General features: G+C 40.4%; 2 pseudogenes; both read left to right on the forward strand.

Annotated features, from left to right (window-relative positions):
- Nucleotides 1–859: 859 nt before the first annotated feature.
- Nucleotides 860–1,394, forward strand: LOC101583965 (annotated as a pseudogene).
- A 7,588-nt stretch (nucleotides 1,395–8,982) lies between these two features.
- On the forward strand, nucleotides 8,983–14,950 carry LOC101584345 (annotated as a pseudogene).
- The last annotated feature ends 6,101 nt before the right edge of the window (nucleotides 14,951–21,051 follow it).

The following is a 21,051-nucleotide window of genomic DNA, read 5'->3' on the forward strand; positions in this document are numbered from 1 at the left end:
GAATAAATAAATAAATAAATAAATAAATAAAATAGTGTGTCATGTGTTTGTACTTTTATTGTTCCAATTTTAGTATATGTGCTGCTGAAGCGAGCACCGTTTGTACTTTTATTGTGTTGTGTACATTTATAAACTACAAAGCTTGTACAAAGCTTGTACGTATGGTGACAGATGGCAAAAAGAAATTGACAATCTGTGATAATGATTATTATCACAGATTGTCAATTTCTTTTATTATATTGTATTATGTTGTATTATGTTGTGTACAACATCCATCTGGCCCTACTTCTCAGCTACATTGAGAATCATGAGTAAAACATGCCGTCATTCTGGAATTTTTTTTTTTTTTTTTAAACCAGGGATTGAACTCAGGCCCTTGTGCTTGCCAGGGAAGTGCTTATTCCACTGAGCCATCTCCCCGGCCCCCATTCTGGAATTTCTTACAGGTAAATAATGTGTATGTTATAAGTAACATGTAAACATGTATATATTTTCATACCATCAACATCTAAGAAAACATTTTTTCAAATGCATTATATAAAAATTAAATGCAGTGATGTTACTTTTTAAGAATGTTCTTTGGATTTAGATAAAAGTATCTGTACGTTTTAACCCTTTGGGAAAGATACAGCATTAGTACACGGGAGGAAAAGATGGGTTTTATATTTCCTTTTTTTTTTTAAAGACAAGGTCTTGCTTCTTTTCCGGTTTCCTCAGTGCAAGGAATCATGAGCTTCTTCAGAGCTGTAAACAGGCGGATCATTATGAATACAATCTAGTAGTGAGACCCTGAACACCCTATAGACCCCAAAAACAAAAATAAAAAAAAATTAAAAAAGAAAGAAAGAAAGAACAAAAGATGACCCTTAGACGGACAGGCTTTTCTTGGACACCATCAGGCTGAAAGTCCACGCCCTGCCCTAAGTTCTCCGTGTGCGTCCTGGGGGACCAGTAGCACTGAGACAAGGCCAAGGCCGTGGACATCCCCCACATGGACATCGAGGCTCTGAAGAAGCTCAGTAAGAATAAGAAGCTGGTTAAAAAGCTGGCCAAGAAGTACGACGCCTTTCTGTCTTCTGAGTCTGATCAAGCAGATTCCGTGAATCCTGGGAGCCTGCCTTAATAACGCTGGCAAGTTCCCTTCCCTGCTGACCCACAACGAAAACATGGTGGCCAGAGTTGATGAAGTGAAGTCCATGATCAAGTTCCAGATGAAGAAGATCCTGTGTCTGGCTATGGCTGTTGGTCATGTGAAGATGACAGATGATGAATTTGTGTACACTATCCAACTGGTCGTCAACTTCCTGGTGTCACTGCTCAAGAAGAATTGGTGGAACATCTGGGCCCTGTACATCAAAAGCCCCAGCATCTGTATCCTAATTGGTGCATCCTAATAAATGTCAGTGCCACCAAAAAAAAAAAAAAAAAAAAAAAAAAAAAAAAAAATCTCACAATGTACTTTAGGCTGGTCTTGAACTCGCTACATAACTCAGGTTGGCCTCAAACTCACAATTATCCTCCTACATTAGTCTCTCAGGTGCTGGGGTCATAGGTATGCACTACCACACCCAGCCTGTCTTGTGATAGTTTAATCCTCTTTAGTGTAATGTCTTATAACTAGTTTTCAGTATGTACTGAGCAAATTGTGCTGTCAAAGAAGGTTGGGTGCTAATGCTAATAATGCTGTAGTCTCGTTATTTTCTGTGTACTTTTCTTCCCATAGACACATGTTGCTTTGGATGAATATTCCAGAGTAATCTGTGAGTACAGTTTGCTTCTAATTCACTTTCTTGACCTATTTTCAGTTTAAAGATCACAATTGTCTTTTGTTTTTTAATTTTAGAATTGAGCAACACTTTATTCCAACAACTGAATAGATGTGCCAATGAGCTGAACGGAAGATACTGCTTTTGCTCCTATTGTTTTTAAAGACAGGGTGTCCTTACACTCACTATGAAGTTCAGGCTAGGCTTGAACTTGAGAAAATCCTCTTGTCTCAGTCTCCTGAGTACTGGGATGAGAAGCGTGCACTTCCAGGCATAGGCTAGTTATAGATGAAGAAGGGCTCTCTGTCTGTCTGTCTGTCTCTCTCTCTCTCTCTCTCTCTCTCTCTGTCTCTCTGTCCTGGGATGGAACCAAGAGCCTCATTAGTGCTGGACAATGCTCTACCACTGAATTGCACCCCCTTCTCCAAAATCACACCAATCAGTATTAGCCTTTTTAGAGAATTTGGTTGGGTTAGGGTTCGTGCCTAGTTGTCCCCCCAAAGCCTCATGCAGTCATTGGGGTGGCTTCTAGAGTTTGCGATCACTTCATGATCCAATGCACAGATTATGCGGGTGATTGCTACATCTGCCCTGGGGTGGGGAATCTGCATTACAATGTGAGGAAGGGAGGGAGGCTTGCTAGCTGCTGCAGCCATTGCTCCTTTCTGCTCTTTGCTGTTTTCCACCACCATGAAAGGCTTCCCATTGCCATGTGCCACTCTGCCATGGAGCCAGCCTAGTATGGACTGAAACCTCCACTAACTGTGAGCAAAATAAACCTTTCCTTCCTTAATTCTGGATGTCAGGTATTTTGTCCCAGCAACAAGAGAAAAGTAATGAGACAGGCTATTCCCCCGTCTCCTGGTATCTTGGAAAGTCATGTGATTAGCTTAGTTTTGCTGATTTGGGACTTTAGTATGCCACTGCATTTTGACTTTTAGTCTGGTCTTTGAGGACCCAGTGGAAGAGTCTTGTATAAAATAATGGCTTCTGTATTGCTTAGTTTACACTTCTAATTAAGAACTTAAAGTATCCTATGGACATAGTGATGAGGAAGTCATTCTAACTTAGAAAAGATTTAGGTACTAATCTGTGTCCATAGGCAGAGCCCCAACAGTCTGTGGAAAGCATAGTGGAGTCCACATCCAACTTTCATGATACCAGCTGAGAGATAGAAGAGAGGATTTGGACAAAGCATCAGAACTTTTAGCTACTCTCAAAACAGATACTTCAGGGGCTTAGTAAGAGCAGAGCAGATCCCCTTTGGGCAAGCCAATCAATCTCCAGTGATTTGGTGATCAAAAGAAGGAGACAGTGCTTAAGGGGACGTAGGAATGAGGAAAGCTAAAAAGATGAACAGATTGTTTGAGACCACTTGGAATTCATTGATGAAGCAAAGTCTTGAAGTAGAAAAAGGGGTTCTGTAGTTCTTATCACCAAACCTGTTCCCTGGCAGATGATCTTCTGGTTTAAAATATGTGTCATTCCCCTAAGACTCTTTAGGGGAATTGAGAGGGCTTAAGTCCAGTGCAGTAGTGTTCAAAAGTGTGTCCTGGAGAGATGATTGAATTATGAAAGCAATATCTTCATCAGGAGTTTAATCTAATGATACTGACTTGCTGAGATTATTGGGAGGTGATGGAGATGTGATGTGAGGCCTCACTGAAGGAAATGGATTATATCTCATCCCCAACACCTTCCTCAGGGGTGCTTTCACCCTCTGCTTCCTGGTTACAGTGAGATGAGCAGCTTTCCTCTGCCATACCTTACCGCCATGTGGTTTTGCCTCACTGCAGGCCCAAGCAATGGAGCCACTGGCCTCAGCCAACCTTCTCAATTTTCCATAGCAATCTGTATCAGCTCTTGACAAAGAATACAGACAGATAAATGTGCACATAGCCAAAGGCTGGGTTGGCTTGGAAAGACAAAAATACCAAACAGAAATAAGAATTGAGGGTGCTCAGTAAAGAAAGAGGGGGAGAAAGAGTGTGGCTAGACAATGAACGCTAGACAGAAGGAGTGATTTGATCAATAGGCAAAAAGGAGGCCCCAGGAATAGATGCTGTGAGGGGAATAAAACAAGCCCTATCCAAGTCCTGTGGAGGAAGGAAGGAGACTGCACAATGTCATGAGGCAGCTTCAGTAACAGGTGAAAGGTTTTGAGACTTAAAGCTTACAACACCCTGAAGGGCACCTAGAAATGGTGCCTGATGGGAATGGTGAGGTTCAAGGGTGGATCAGATCCAGCCAAAGGCAGAAACAAATATATCCAGATGTTGTGTACCCTTTTGGCTTCTAGAGGATTAAGATCAGTTTTGCTCACCAAGTCATCATAAGTGATATCCTTTCTTTAAAAAAAAAAAAAATATTTATTTATTTAGCGTGCATGTGTGTGTGCGCATGTGGCCAGCTCAGTCCACCAGGGGGCGGGGCGGGCTGGCATGTGGTGCAGGGGGATTGAACCGTGGTCTCTGTGCTTTGCTAAGCTTGTTCTAAGTAGGTGCTTTAGACCACTGAGCCATCTCACCAGCCCCAATATCCTTTCTTTAGAAACCATTTACAGCCCAAGCTACAAGGCCATGGTGACTGACCATTGCAAAGGACATGGCAGCCTCTCATTTTAAGGCTTTGTTGTTCAGACTGACTACGGTAGCATTGCTGGTAACCAGCTTCTGAAACATTGCTCTTCTTTCTGGCTGAAACACAAATATGCCCCCTCTTAGTCTGTTTTCTGTTGCTATAACAACATACCCGAGACTAGGTAATTTGTAAAGAATTTCAAATTTATTTGGCTTGTGGTTTTGGAGGCTGGGACGTCAAGAGCATGGCGCTGGCATCTGGTGAGGGTGCCTAATATGGTGGAAAGTGCCACACAGGGAGATGGAGTCGCTGTATCAGTTCAGGCCTCTCTTCTATGGATCCACTGGGTCCATCATGGACAACCCACTACAATGAGTTTACCTAATCCCTGCCACCCTCCAAGGGTCATCTCCAGATCCTTCCACATGTGTTCTTGTGGTTAAGTTTCATTCAAAACACAGTGGGACCTTTTATAGAGCAAACACACATATATTTTCAGACAGTAAAGACAGCCCCAAGAGAGAGGTGTTAATCTCATCTTGGAAGTCACCTACAAACACTACCTTACAGGAAGACTTTTGAAATTCCAGATTCTGTAGGAGCTGTAACTTCTTTTTAAAAAAATTTAAAAGTTTTTTTTTTTTTTTTTTTTTTTTTTTGAGACAGAGTCTCGCTATGTAGTTCAGGCTGGCCTAGAACTCACTATAGAGCCCAGGCTGTCTTCAAACTCATAGTAATCCTCCTAATTCAGCCACTAAAGTGCTGGGATTACAGGATTGTGGTTTGCTGTCACACTTGGAAAGCTGCAAGTTCTTAAACAAAATGTTAAAAATGTTTGCATGAGCATAAGACATGGTAGTGTTAATACCTCAAAGGACCAACTAATGACCTCAGATCCTATACTGCATCAATTTCCTACATACCTCATGGATGAATTTATTTTCCTTGGTCCTAGGGATTGAACTCCAGAACTCATTCTAAGCAAGCTCTCTCTTAACTCTCTAGGTGAGTTGTAACCACCCTGGCCTTTTCCCTAAAGTGTTTTCCACACCATCCAAGTTGCTTAAGGCTTTGAGTACCTGGAACCAGTCCCTAGGTTGATATAAGCCTCTCTTATCAGCTGGCAGAGTCCTAGCTTTGGCCCTTTCCCTTGGTAATACAGAGGACATTTGTCTGTGCATATTCTTGCTCCAAAGTTGCTATCTCATATGCGAAGTATAGAACAGTGGTTCCAGTGTTGAGGCTGCTGATGTTTATTGAGCTTTTCATTCTAAATATAGAGAATTTGGAGGCAGGTGCTACCAGTAAAGGAGGATTTCAAGGAAGTCATTCTTGTGTTATGCAGGTGCTCCACTGGCTGTGGACAACTCATGACAAACAGCCATGCATTATCTAGGAGGTCAGCAGGCTAGCATCAGCCCATGCATGTGCCTTACCCAACATTCAGTAAATTATACTTTTTACTATTAAAAAATCACAGAGGACTCAATATAATTCAATTATAATTAAATACAAATATGATAATTTGACTTACATGTACAGTTGGTCAGTCCTTGGGACTGGCCCCCATAGAGAGGGCCACCACACTTGGAAAGCTGCAAGTTCTTAAACAAGATGCTAAAAATGTTTACATGAGTGTAAGGCCATGATACTGCTAATACCCTCAAAGGACCAACTAATGGCCTCAGATGCTATACTGTGTCAATTTCCCACATACCTCATGGTGAATGTGTCTTCCTTGGTCCTAGGGATTGAACTCCGGATCTTACTCATTCTAGGCAAGCTCTCTACCACTGAAGTATACCCTAACCCTCTCAGTTGTCTCTTAGATACTTTCTCATTCTCAGAAGACACCACTGTGGGATACAAGAGAGTCTGGACTAACTTGTAGAGTCACTCAGTAACTAGAGAGCTATGGGCCTGGATTTCCTCCATTTTCCCCGAGAATTGTTGTGAGATTAGGGGGCATGCCACACGACCTCTCTGGCTTGTTTTAGTCCTGATACCTTGTGATCTCATGATTTTCCAAGTTAGAGAATGGTGAACCATGTGGCCTTGCTCCCCTCCTTCCCCATGGGGCCTGATGCCTCCTCATGGTGCAGCAAAACAGTTTCAAATGTTTCTGACTGGGAAGGAAAATGGGAGGACAGGACATAATTTTGTATCATTGTTAGGATTCGAATGTCACAACTCTTAGCAAGCCATACTTTGTCCACTGTGGAGCTTCCTGTTCTCTAATTTTGCGTCTCTGAGCTTCTCATACCTCCCTCATTCTCCCTTTCTCTCTCCCTCTCTTCATTCCTTCTCTTTCTCCCTTCCTCCTTTTCCATCTTCTACAGTTTGAATATTTGTTTCCCTCTAAAAGAGGCTAAAATTTAATTGCCAGTGTAAGAACATTGAGATGAGACACTTAAAAGGTAACTGAGTCCCCTGAGAGTTCTGGTATCATGTAGGGAATTAATGCCACAAGGGAACCTTGATACTTATGCTTAACTGGTTCTGGAAGGTAGGAAAAGTATCAAAATTTGTTTTGGCTAGAAAAGATAGTGAGTATCAAGGCTATCAACCTTGGTAAGTTCTAGTTGTTGTGTTGGGCACCCTACAGAGGAAAAATTCTGGGGCAAAAGTTTTGCATCCGAATGTGAGTACTAACTTGGTCAACTACCAAGGTGTGACTGTATTATAAAAGGGTGAGTTTGCTCCCTCTTTCCCTCTCTCTTTTGGCTTGGGAATTTTACTATGTGAAGGCAAAGCATAGCTCCTCAGAGCACCTTGTTCAAGGCTCGATCTTCAAATCAGAATGAACAAGCCTGCTGCTCATGGACTTGGATTTCGCACCTCCAGAACTGAACCAACACATTTATATGCATCATTGCAAGTTACTTAGCCTCATGTGTTCTATTATAGCAGCACAGACCATCCCAGACACAACCTCTTCTCTTGTTTCTCTTTTTTCTCCTCTCTTCTTTCTCTTTTCTCTCTTTTCTTCCTTCACTTCCTTTTCTTCCTCCATCTGTCCTCTTCTTCATCTTTCTCTCCTTCTTCCCATAACTGCTTTCCCCACACATTCTCCCTTCTTTCCCCTTACCCCATATCTTCTCTCTTTCTCTCTCTCTTCATATAAATATATATGTTATATTATATATATATGCTATATAATGATAAGGAAATGAATTGGTCACCCTATTATGCCTAATTTTAAATTAACTCAAGTAGTTTTGCTTTACAGCCATTCACTATCTTAATGAAATATGTCCAGAAATCCAAATTTATAAACCCAAAAATTAGGGAACCATTGATTTCTATCAAGTGTTCCTAATAATTAGAAAAGTCATAATCAGTAAAAATTATCAAATGAGTTCAATACTTTCCTTTACTGGCTGAAACAGAACTAAGCTGTTTTTCATTAGAAGTAGAAATGAAGGTGTTGGGGAGATAACTCGATGGTCTAAGTGCCTTCTTGGCAAATGCAAGGACCCAGGTTTGATCCCCAGTACCTCATGCCATACTGGCTCCAGAACCCCAAGTGCATTGTGCCAGCCACTGAAACTGGGTGTAGTGGCATACGCCTGTAATCCCAGCACTGGGGAGGCTGAGATAGGAGCATCATCATAAGTCTGAGCTGCATAGCAAGGCCCTGTACCAAATAAATAAATAAATATATAAATAAAATATATTTTTTAAAAAAGAACAACAAGTAGAAATGAAGGCCAGATCATCACTTTGAACTTATGAATATGTTGACTTTGATGCCTTTTGAGAACCACTTCAGAAATTACATCCTTCTAGGCCAGCCAGATAGCTCAGCCAACTAAAGTGCCTGCTTGGGCAGATGCAGGGATCAGGGTTCGATTCCCAGTGTGCCGTGCTGGCCCCGCCTCTGGGGTCCACTGAGACAGTGATTGAGACTAGGTGTGGTGGCATGTGCCTGCAATCCCAACTCTTGGGAGGCTGAAAACAAGTGGATCACTATGAGTCTGATCTACATGATGAGACCCCGTAGACCGTATACTAACTACATAAAGAAAGAAAAATAAGAGAACATCTTTGTTTCTACAAAAGCATGCCTGCTACCTACCCTGAGGCCCACTTCTAAGTCCCAGCTTTCCTGCTCATAACCCTACAGGTTGATCTCAACTTGGCTAAGACGTAGTCATTTTTGTGTATAAAAATCCCTAGACAGAGTTCCTTTGGCAGCACATTCACACTTTCTTCCAGGCTCATTCACCAGGGGGATGTTGGTTTTCACTTTACAACAAATGCCTTCTGCTTTCTGCTACAATAAAATACTTTTGCTTGGTCCTCTTTCCTGCTACAATAAAATGCTTTTGCTTGGTCCTCTTTTGACTTTCTACTTTGTAATCCTTTGTGGGTCAAGAGAAAAACTCACCACCAACAGGACAGTAACAGTATGGGTGCTATGGTTTGTATGTGTCTCCTAAATTTCACGTGTTTGGAAGTACTAAATGTGGGAGACAGGATACTGTTCTCTCCTGAGAAACAAAGCCCTTGCCACAACCCGTCCCTGGTCTCTTCTTCGACCTACTGACTGAGATATGTAGAGCTGGCTGTAATGGAAACAAATGCTCCTGGCAGTAAAGATGTGTATTGCTAATTGGAAACCTCTGTTCCCGATATGGGCACAAAGTTTTTTTCTCTATGTGCTTTGCTGCAACCTCCACTCATCTCCATGATTGATACCAATAAAAGCCATGAGTTTTTGGAGACCAGGTATTTTGTTCCACAAGGAACATTGTATCATCCCAGAGCTCCTCAACTGCAGAATATTCTCTTTGTCTTTCTTTTGCATTTCTGTATTATATTTTCCAGTGGGTTAGAATGATACCCTCAAGAATGCACGTGGTGGCGCACACCTGTAATCCCAGCTCTTGGGAGGCTGTAAACAGGCAGATTACTATGAGTCTGAGCTAGTAGTGAGACCCTGAACACCCTGTGGACCCTTCCTTAAGAAAAAAGAAAAGAAAAAGAAAAAAAAAATAGAATGATAACCTCAGCAGGAGTTTCAGTAACCAAAGAAGTATATATGTGGTCTTTGGAGTTATAACTACTAACTGGTGACAGGACCAGCCAGGTGTGGTGACACATGGTTGTGGTCCCAGCTCTCGGAGGCTGAGGCAGGAAGATAACAACTTTGATCTCAATCTAGGTTATTTTTTGTTTGCTTTTTTTTTTTTTGTTTTTTTTTTGTGTGTGTGTGTGTGTGCAGGGTCTCATTATGCAGCTCGGACTCGTAGCGATCCTCCTGATTTGTGCCTCCCTGGTGCTGGGATTATAGGCGTGTGTTACCATGCCCAGACTCCATTGCTAGCTCAGTATGTCCAGGGGCAGGGCCAGGGATCAAATCCTGGCCCCTGTGCTTACTTAAGCAAGCATTTAGTCCACTGAGCTATATCGCTGGCCCTTTTGATCCCAATCTAGATCCTGTCTTAGAATACAAAGGGCTGGGAATGTAGCTCAGTGTGAAGGCTGTAGGTTCAATCCTTACTGCCTCAAAAAGGGGAGCTATGACTGGGTTGAAATCAGAGCCTATTTCATCTATTTATAATGTTACAGGTGCGCAGATGGCTGAGTTACCTTGCGAGTAGCTTTGTTATAGAAGTGCTTTTGATTTGACTCATGTTCTAAAGTTGTCACACATTTTTTATTTCTTTGGATTGGAAAGGAAGAGGGGAAGCTGGGAAAGTGGCATGGAAGTTATTGTGAAAATGCAGAAAAGAAAAAGCTTATCCTGGACTAGGGTGGTAGCTGAGAGCTGAGGATTCTGAGTATCTTGGGGAGGTGTCCTCTTCCAGGGGATGCACTAGAACCTGAGAGCAGGGACAGATGTGGAATTAAAATTGACCCACAGGTCTGGGGCTTAGGCAATCAAATGTTCTGGAAAGAAAAAAATCTATTGTAACATTAAAGGATAGATTATGAAATTTGCAAGTGCTATTAATATCAAAGGAAAAGCCTGCAGCCTTGTGTCTGATTCGTCTGCAGTTATGATAATCACAAGGAAGAGCTCCTTTGGCAGAACAAAGATCTTTTCTGTTGTTTTCAAAATTTGTGTTCAGTTAAAATAACCATGGGCATGGGCATAGTGGCACATGCCTGTAATCCTAGCACTCAGGAAGCTGATGCTGGAGGATGGCCATGAGTTAGTGGCAGCTTGGGCTACATAGTGATTTCAAGACCAGCCTACATTACAAATGGCAACCTGTCTAAAAAAAAACAAAACCCTGCAAAAAACAAACAAACAGCAACAGGTAAATAGCACAGAGAGCAGCCCCTCCCATCACCATCACCTCTGCTGGAAGGCCCAGAGAATGGCCTCTCCCCTTGCTGCTGACACAACTGGGGTGAACCTCACAGGAAGGCCCAGAGCCCAGTGGGAATGAAAGCAGCACAGTAGGATCCCAACAAGGATGCACAGAACAGACAGGTTGTACTAGTGGCATAAAGTCTGAAGCAATAACAACAATATGAGCCAGCAGGTGGTAAGTTAGGTGAGCCAGTGTGATGCTGGGGACAGACACGGAATAGAAGAATAGAAGTAAGAGTATGGCCACCCCTGTTCTCTTTTATTTGTTTCTTTGTTTTTATTTTCTTTTTTCTTTTTTTCTTTTCTTCTTTCTTCTCTTTTCTAAATGGCTTGAGAGAAGTTTAGCCACAGAAAACTACCACCCCTCAAAGCAGAAAAGGAGTTCAGACAGTACCTTGCTCACTCCCTCATTGTTCCTTTTCTGCCCACTTCTCCAGTCTCCCAAAGTGTGCATGATCACACTGCTATCCAGCCATGCTTCTCCTTTTTTTTTTTTTTCAGTTCTCTTTGTTTGTTCTCCTTTCCTTCTTAAATCTCCCCATCATAAGGTAACACCAGTGTACCAAGGGAAGCACTTTGGTGTTTTTTTTTTTTTTTTTTTTGAGAGCTGGGGATTGAACTCAGGCCCTTGAACTTGCCAGGCAAGTGCTTATTCAACTGAGCTATCTCCCCAGCCCCGGGGAAACACTTTGAATAGAAGCTCCATTTTATGATTGGTTCAGTTATATATTTGTAGGTTTGGTTCTATGGTTTAAGGTACAAACTTAATAACTATCACAGTTTGTCACTTTCTAAACTGTGCTTGATACTATTGTTATTGCTAATTATACTACTTTAGCTAGGATATATATCTGTTGTAATCAGATATCTTCCCTTTTGTAACAATACTGGGAAGCTCCAGGGCAATAAGCTCATTACAGCCAAGCACCAAAGAACTGGGGACTGAGGCAAACGAATACCAATATCTCACTCTTTTTTAAAAAAATATATTTGGTACAGAGACTCACTATACAGCTTGGACTCATAGTGATCCTCCTGTTTTTAGGCTCCCCAGCTCTGGGATTACAGGTGCATACCATCACATACAGTTTTCTCATTTGTTTGTTTGTTTTTGTATTTTAGGGAAGGGTCTACAGGGTGTTCAGGGTCTCACTACTAGATCGGACTCCTAGTGATCCACCTGTTTACAGCCTCCAAAGAGCTGAGATTACAGGAGCACGCCACCATGCCCAGTCTCAATTGTCATCTCCGCACACCCTGGGGACAGGGCTGGCATGACAGGCCTGGGGATTGAACTCCCAGCCCCTGAACCTGCTTTCAGGTGCTTTAATCCGCTGATATTTGGTGGCCCTCTCACTCTTAAATAACTGGAAAAGTAGAATCTTGGAACATGCAAAAGCCAATAACCTCATACACATGCAGAAGACATCGATGAGGGACAGACTTTTCATAGAAAGGACTTGATTCTAGCAATAGCTTTCTATTGCAAAAATTTACAGGAAGCAAAACAGAAAACAAATAAAAATGTTTGAAATAGAAAACAGTAAGAAAGACACAGAAACCAGATGCAATCTCAGGCCTCCAGCCTACTCAGAACAAGTCTAACAGGCAAGATAGAGGAAAAAGACCTGAAATTTCTGAAATAATAGCAACTGAAGTAAAGAAACAAATCCATGAGCCTACTGAGGAAATCAGATAAGAAATAATCTCTCATGTACAAAAATAAATGTCAAAATTCAAAAGGAATTGCTGAAAAAAGTAAGAGACAGATTTTAAAAATAGATGATAGGAAAAGGATGGAAATTTTAAAAAATTAGCATAGGAAAGAAATAGAATGCATGAAACAGAATCAAACAAGCATCCAGGAAATAAGAAATTCCATTAAAAACTGGCAAAACTACTTACATAAAATTGAAGATAGACTTTTAGACCTTGAAGAAAGGATTATGGCTAGTGATTGCAAAAGGGATCAAAATATAACAATAGCCATAAAATGAGGGCTGGCCAAATAGCTCAGGGATTGAAGCACCTGCTTAGGCAGATGCAGGAGCCAGGAGTTCAATCCCCAGACCTGCCATGTTGGCCCCATCCCAGGGCACACTGAGGGGGAGGCTGAGACAGGAGGATCACTATGAGGCTGAACTGCTTAGTGAGATTCTGTATCAAATAAATAAAATTTGGTTCTTTGAAAGAATAACTAAAATTGATAAATGCTTAGCCAATCCTCATCAAAATACCACCCCTAACATGCCTCAAAGACCTACAGAAAACATTTCTAAAATTTATTTGGAACCAGAAGAGACCTAGAATAGCAAAATCAATTCTAAGCAACAAAGGCAATCCAGGAGGCATTACAATACCTAACTTGAAATTATATTACAAAGCTACTGTGATAAAAATCAGCATGTTACCATCAAAGCAAAACAAAAACAGAAATCTGAGGATTGGGGCTGGGGAAATAGCTCAGCAGTGTAAGCACCTGCTTGGTAAACACAAAGACCCACATTAGATCCCCAGTACCACATGCCATGCTGGCCCTGGAATGCTGGTTGTATCATTCTGTTCATCAAAACTGGGCATGGTGGCACACACTTGTAATCCCCGTGCTAGGAGGCTGAGATAAGAGGATCACTATGAGTCTGAGCTGTATAATGAAATACTGTATTTAATTAATTAACTAATTAAAAAACCCGAGGATCAATGGAACAGATTAAAAGATGCAGACACAACTACAAACACACTCAGCCACCTTATCTTTGACAAAATAGCCAAACATGTTCACTGAAGAAACATAGCCTCTTCAACAAATGATGCTAGAAAAATTGGCTCTCCAGATGCTAAAGACTAAAACTAGACCCATGTCTATCACCAAGCACTAAATTAAGGTCACAATAGATCAAAATCTAAATATTAAAACAGATACAATCTACTGGGAGAGAAAATAGGTAGAAATCCTGAAGACATTGGGGTAGGCAGAGAGTTCATGAACAAAACTCAAACCACACTAGAAATGCTTCGAAGAATCAACTTTTTTTTTGTATTTAGGACAGAGTGTACAGGATGTACAGGGTCTCACTGCGTAGATCGGACTCGTAGTGATCCTCCTGTTTACAGCTCCCCAAGTGCTGGGATTACAGGCGCACACTGCTCCCCCCAGTCTCAGTTGCCGCCTCAGCGTGCCCCAGGGGTGGGGCCGGCACGGCGGGCCAGGGGATTGAACTCCCCGTAAGCAGGCGCTTTAATCCGCTGAACTATTCGGCCGGCCCAAGAATCAACAGTTGGGCCCTCATCTTAATACAAAGTTTTTACATATAAAAAAAAATCACCAAGAGAGTGAAAAGATAACCCACATATTGGGGAAAATAATTAGCCAGTTGTCCCTCAGATAAAGGACTTCTATCTAGAATATATAAAGAATTGAAAAAAATGAAGCCTTCCAGATTAAAAGATTCACTCCAGAAATGCACGTCTGATATAAATATACACTTCTCAGGTGAAGAATATAATTGACAAGCAAGTATATGAAACAATGTTTGACATCACTGGCCATTTGAGAAATACAAACTAAAACAACACTGAGATTCCAGCTCACTTTAGAAAGAATGGCTTGTACCAAAAAACAAACCGTTAACAAATGCTGAAGGGGCTGTGGTGAAAAAGGAACACTTCTTCACTGTTGGTGGGAATTCAGACTGATGCAACAAGTATATGGAGATTCCCCAAAACCAACTGATTAGAGGTCCCATTTGAGCCAGCTAGTCCCTTTCTGGGTGTCTTCCCAAAAGAATTAAAAACATCAGAGGAGAAGTAGGACTCTCAGTGGGCCGCAGCCGCAGCCGATCCCCGCTGAGGGAACGTAGGCGATCCCAATCTGCTTCCAGGGAGAGAGATCTTCAGGGCGGGGAGAGGTCCCGATCGCGGGAGAGAGATCGCAGGAGAAGCCGCTCTAGGTCCCCACACCGGCGGCGCTCCAGATGTCCACGGCGACATAGATCCACATCTCCTTCCCCTTCACACCTGAAAGAAAGATGAGGAAAAGAAAGAAACAAAGGAAACAAAAAGCAAAGAACGTCAGATTACTGAGGAAGATTTAGAAGGCAAAACAGAGGAAGAAACAGAAATGAAGTTAATGGGATTTGCCTCTTTTGACTCCACAAAAGGGAAGAAGGTAGATGGGTCTGCAAATGCATATGCCACAAATGTATCTCAGAAGAGGAAGTACAGGCAGTACATGAACAGAAAAGGTGGCTTCAACAGACCTCTGGATTTTATTGCATGAGAACTAAAATATTGAAGAATTATTTTTCCCCCCTCATCTTGGTTGGAGTGTGGATTTTGTATTTTGTATTTAATATCCATCAAAACCAGAATCTCAGTTCTTCCTTCTTATAAAGTAAGAAAATCTTATTTATAATTTCCTCCAAAAGAGAAAAGTTAAATACTTTTTTTAAAAAAGGAAATAACATTTAAGACAATCATCAGCCGTATATTGTTTGTTCTTATTCCTATGAAAACTGTATATGTTTTCTTCTTGGATGCTTGTTAGAACTTTTTAAAAAACATGAGAGTAATTTGGCACGAGTTTCTTCAATAAAGCAACATTTCTACCCCCCAAAAAAATAAATAAAAAAAAAATAAAAGCATCATACCACAGCAATATATTTGCACAACTGTTTATAGCAGTACCATTTCTAATAGGTAAATCTTTTTTTCTTTAATGTATTTAGTACAGCGTCTACAGGGTCTCACTACACAGATCAGACTCATAGTGATCCTTCCTGTTTTTCAGCCTCCCAAGCACTGGGATTACAGGCACACACCACCATGCCCAGTCTCATTTGCCATCTCAGCGCACCCCGGGGGGCAGGGCTGGCACAGCAGGTGGGGCGTAATAGGTAAATCTTGGACACGCCCCGAATGTCCAACAACCAAGGGATGGATGAAAAAGATGTGCTATTTTCATGCGATGGAGCACTACCCCACCATTACAGATGGATAAACTTGAGACTTTTATAGGTGAATGAATGCAACTTGAGATCATACTCACTAGTGAAATAAATGACTCACACGTGTAACCATCGTATTGCCTCCCTGATGTGAAAAACTGAAAGAGCAAATAAGGTGTAAAATGTACAATAGATCTTGTGAAATGGGAAGAAATTATTAGAAAGGAGCTGGGATGGGGGGAAAAGGAAAGGAAAGACAGGAAAAGAGAGAAGAAAAAAATGCAAGTTACCCTATTATTGTCTCTTAGCACCTAGAAAAGGAAGGTTTGCCCTTATATCATTTGAAGAATTTTTATGTCTATACCCTGTACTCTGAATAACTACTTCAAAGGTAATAATATGCAATGTATGAACTATTAATATTGACCTATCATCTTATGAAATTTTGTTTTACCATATTTCCATAGAGTTAAAGCAAAAACAACAACAACAAAAAAAAGATAATCACAAGAAGCCTGTTCTGGGCTGGAGAGATGGCTCAGTGGTCTAAAGCACCTACTTGGAACAAGCTTGGCAAAGCACAGGGACCACAGTTCAATCCCCCCAGCACCACATGCCAGCCAGCTGCGCCCCCTGGTGGGCTCAGCTGGCCACACACACACACACACAATAAATAAATGTAATAAATAAAAAAATAAATAAATAATTAAAAAAAATAAATAAAAAGTATAAAAAAAAAAAAAAAAGGCTCTGGACTCAAACTTTAAAAAAAAAAAAAAAAAGAAGCCTGTTCTGTAAATTGGCCGTAAGTTACTTGTGCCATTTGTTTGCACCTATAAATGTTCATAAAGTGAGGTCTATCCATGTCTGTGAAAGTTCTCAGCTTGAATACTTATAAGTTGGGGAATATTCCAGTCCAAAATTTGGCAAGCTCGAAACTCAAGAATAACTATTTGTATTCTAAATCAAAGACAGGAAAAGAATGAAGTCATAGCTCAATGAGTCAAGCAAGAGCTACTTTTTCTCCAAAGAGGGTAAGACTTTTGCTCTGCTCCCATCTTCAGTTAATTATACGAGGCCCTTTTCATTAAGGAGGACCATCTGCTTTATTTGGTCTTTAGAATATTATTTTGAAATATTTAATTTAATTTTGAATTAATTAATATTCAATCAATTTTCTGAATATTGTTTAATTTTAGTTTTTGTTTTATGCTTTATACTATTTCTTTGACTTACAATCTACTTATAAGACATGGTATGATATTTTCTTCTGGTATCAGAACATTTTTTTTTTGTTTTTGTTTTTGGTGAAGTTTTAGCCAGAGTTCTGTGTTTCACTGTATGCAGGAACAGGCATATCAGAAAGTTTAAAAAGTGTATTTCCATTTTCCACTGACTTTATATTAGTTCTTCCTTGTCTTTTGCACACACACACACACACACGCACGCACGCGTGTGCACACACGCACACAATGAAAAAATATGTATATAACCTGACATAAGATTGATACTGTTTGTAGAAATCTTCAAAGACCTTTTAAATGGATTCATCTAATATATTTTACATAGCCCTGCATAACTACCATTTTATTCTTTATTCTTTATCCAGGACCATACAGCAACTTCTCTTGCCTTCTGGATTATGGTCTTTATTATTTTCTACATGCTATGTCTGGAGGTTTTATAATATTTTGAGTTTGTATAACTGGAAAATATTTTACTTTTAGTTTTCAAAGACATGTTTGCTAACTATAAAATTCAATGAGGACAGATTTTTTTTTAGTCCTTTGAATAATTAAGTCTAGTTTCTTACCCACTTGCTCTTTTTTTTTTCTAATGTGGAATAAGATGCTATTTAATTTTGTTCTTCCATAGCTAATGTTTTTTTCTATGTATATGCTATAATGATTTTTTTCTTTACAATTACTTTTGAGCAATTTCATTTTTGTGTATTTTGGTATAATTTTAGTCATATTTCTTGTGCAAAGGATTCATTTTTCTTGGAAATGTGGTGCTATAATTTCAACTAAATTCAGAAATTTTAAATCTTTAAATATCTATTGCCTACCCCATTCTACTTTGAGACTTCTAATACATGAATATAAGTTTGTTGATTTTGGCACAGAGAGAATTATTGTATGAATGATCTATAAAGTCTTTCTTTTTCATGTTTATTTTAGACAATTTTTATTTTTTTTTTTTTTTTTTTGTATTTAGGACTGGATGTATAGGGGTGTACAGGGTCTCACTGTGTAGATCTGATTGGTAGTGATCCTCCTGTTTACAGACTCTCAAGTGCTGTGATTACAAATGTACGCCACCACGCCATGTCTCAATTGCTGTATGAACGTGCCCTGGGGGCAGGGCTAGGACAGAAGGCCAGGGATCAAACTCCCGACTCCTGTGTCTGCCTAAGCAGGCGCTTTAATCTGCTAAGCTATTTGGCCGGCCCCTATAAATAATCTTTTTCACAATGTGCAATCTATTATTAATCTCATGTTATGTATTCATTTCAGAAATATTTTTCTAAAATTCACTCTGTCTATATTTCATATCTTTCACATCTAAATATTTGTCTATTTTTAATTTACTCTAATTGTTATTGATTTTCAATAAAGTTAATAATGAGTACAAAAAAAGAAAATTTCTTCCTGCTCCAAAAAGAAAAAAGTTCTTTTTGAAATTGCCTAGGTGTTTTTTTTGTTGTTGTTTTTTTTTGTTGTTGTTGTTGTTGTTTTTGGTGGAACCGGGGATTAAACTCAGGCCCTTGAGCTTGTCAGGGAAGCGCTTATTCCACTGAGCCATCTCCCAGGCCCCTTGTCTAGCTTTGTATCTGTTTCACAGCTCTGCAATTACTTTCTTGACTAGTGTAACCATGAAAGCATAACCAAACATACAGGATGCCTTATTCTAACAAGCTATTAATCTGGTCGTAACTGATGATCATTAACCTAGCCTTGTAACTGATGATCTCACCCTGAGAGCTAATCAGAGGAGGTGCCAGGCTGCTCTGTCTCATCTTGGACCTCCTCCTTTTACATGATATAAAATCCCTAGACCACTAGAGATTGGGGCCTGATATTTTGGGAGTGATCCCAATTATTGTCCATTGATGTCAAATAAGTCTGCCACCAAATCCTGAGTGTTGTTTCAGTTTTTCTCTTTGCTGTAGCATAATCACCCCTTTGTCTTTTCTCTCTGATAACTCTACCTTTCTCTGCTTCCCAGCTACCAAAACTAAGCGGTTTTGCTCTGCCATGCCTGTCTGCCATTAGATTTTTCTCTCAGAGCCTGCTGACCATATGCTGAATTTTCTGAAATCATGAGCTAAATTAAACTTTCCCTTTTTTAACCATTTGATATTGGGTATTGTGTCTCAGTAAGAGGATAGCTGACTAATAAAAAAAAAATGGTGTCAGAGAAGTGGAGTCATTGTCATAATTTCACCTGGTCGTGTGGCTAGAAAGTCTTAGAAACTGGTTTATGGAAGGAGTTTGGAAAGTTTTGGAGAAGTGAATTAGAGAAGCCCTAAACTACTGTAACAGAACTTCATAGATGATTCTATGTAGTGCTCAGAAAACCAAGGTGATGAAAAGAATCCAGATAGTCAAGGCCCCCTCAGGAGGTTTCAGCTAGGAACAAGGACTCCACTGGCAGCTGAACTATAGGGCATGCGTCATACACACTGGAAGAAAATTTGTCCATATTTTGCTCATGTTCTGAGAATTTGTGGGAAACGAGTTATGGACAGAGGACTAATTAATATGGTAGGAAATTTTATCACAGCTCAACATTCAAGCTGTGGCCTGGCACAGCTGGTACCTTTTAGACAAATTTATAGTGAGAATGGGGGCAAAGCCGGAGGCTGGGGGAGGAAAAACAAATTTTGGACTAAAGTAACCTTGTGTAAAATTGGGACAAATGGAGATATGGCTACTAAAAATACTAACACCATTAAAAACAACAACAACTAAACTGTGTTACAGTGCACATCTGTAATCCCAACATTTGGAAGGCCAAAGCCAATGGATCCAATGAGTTCTAGCCCATCCTGAATTTAACAGAAAGACCCTATCTTAATCCCTTCATTTACACAAAAGAAACCAAGTACTTTGTACAGGGACAAAAAGAAAAATGCTTCAAGGGTATCTCAGGAATTTGTAATGCCCAACACATGGCAGGCTCAAAGATGTAAAAATGTCAAACTTTCATTTGAGAAGAGAACCTCTGGGACACCTGCTCAAGAAGGCCTGCTAAAGTATTGGTTGCCTGGGATTCATTTCATCATGCTTAGTCATGAAACACTCATAAACCACTGCAGCCATGGACCAAGGGGACCCATTTACTGCTTCCTTTAACAGCTGGCCTTGGCATTGTCCATATGATGTGTTGTAGTTTGTGTCTAGTTGTTCCTCCAAAGCTTCATGCAGTCATGGGTGGGGATTTCCAGAGTTTGACCTTAACTCATGATCCACTGGGATTATGGGTCTTAGTACTGCTGGGATTATGGGTGTGAGTGCTAACCCAGCCTGAGGTGGATAGCCTGAATGTAATATAAGACAGACTTCTCTGTTGCCATTATTGCTGCTACTCCTCCATTTTGCTCTCTTGCTCTTTGCCACTACCATGAACTGCTGCCCTCTGCCTGTTCCTCTCTGCCTTGGAGCCAGCTGAGTATGAACTGAAATGTCCAGTAACTCTGAGCTAAATAAACCTTTCCTTGCTTCATTTTGGATGTCAGGTGTTTGTTCTAGCAGTGAGGGAAGAGTAACTGAGACATGATGCTTATTTTATTTTATTTTTACCCTGGATTTCAGGCTAATCAAATTTTTAAAAACGTTTTTAAAGAGAATAAAAGATAGCTTTTCTAAAAAGAACATTAGAAATGATACAGAATTTCACTTAAAAATATAGGTATTAAGGCTTATTTTATTGATTGATTGATTGATTGATTGACTGTGGTACCAGGGATTGAACTCAGGACCTTGTGCTTGACAGGCAGGCACTTATGCCACTGAGCTATATCCCCGGCACTTGATGCCTATTTTAAAGGCTTACAGATTTCAGGAGCTGTAAGATCAGGAAGTCATCCACACAAGACCCTGAGAGGACAACGCATGAAGCTGTGAGCATGAACTGAAGGTGCAGTAGGGAGCCCAGGAAATTGTAGATGCAGGCATGTGGATTATCTGCTGAAGAAAACTGTTGACTATATAGAGAGACAGCCTAAGAAAGAACTAAGTGGGTTACAACCAGCAAGGCCATAAGAGTGTGATCATGCATACCCCTTGGAACTCACATTTTATCACCATAGATACTGGATGTGCCCTAGGAGTTGAATATGGAGCGCATAGGACCAGACTACACTATGAATTCAAGTCTAGCCTGATTTACATAGTGAGACCCTGTCAAAACAAAAACAAAAACAAAAACA

Source organism: Octodon degus, unplaced genomic scaffold (genome assembly GCF_000260255.1).
Source record: "Octodon degus isolate 3935 unplaced genomic scaffold, OctDeg1.0 scaffold00141, whole genome shotgun sequence".
Taxonomy (NCBI): Eukaryota; Metazoa; Chordata; class Mammalia; order Rodentia; family Octodontidae; genus Octodon; species Octodon degus.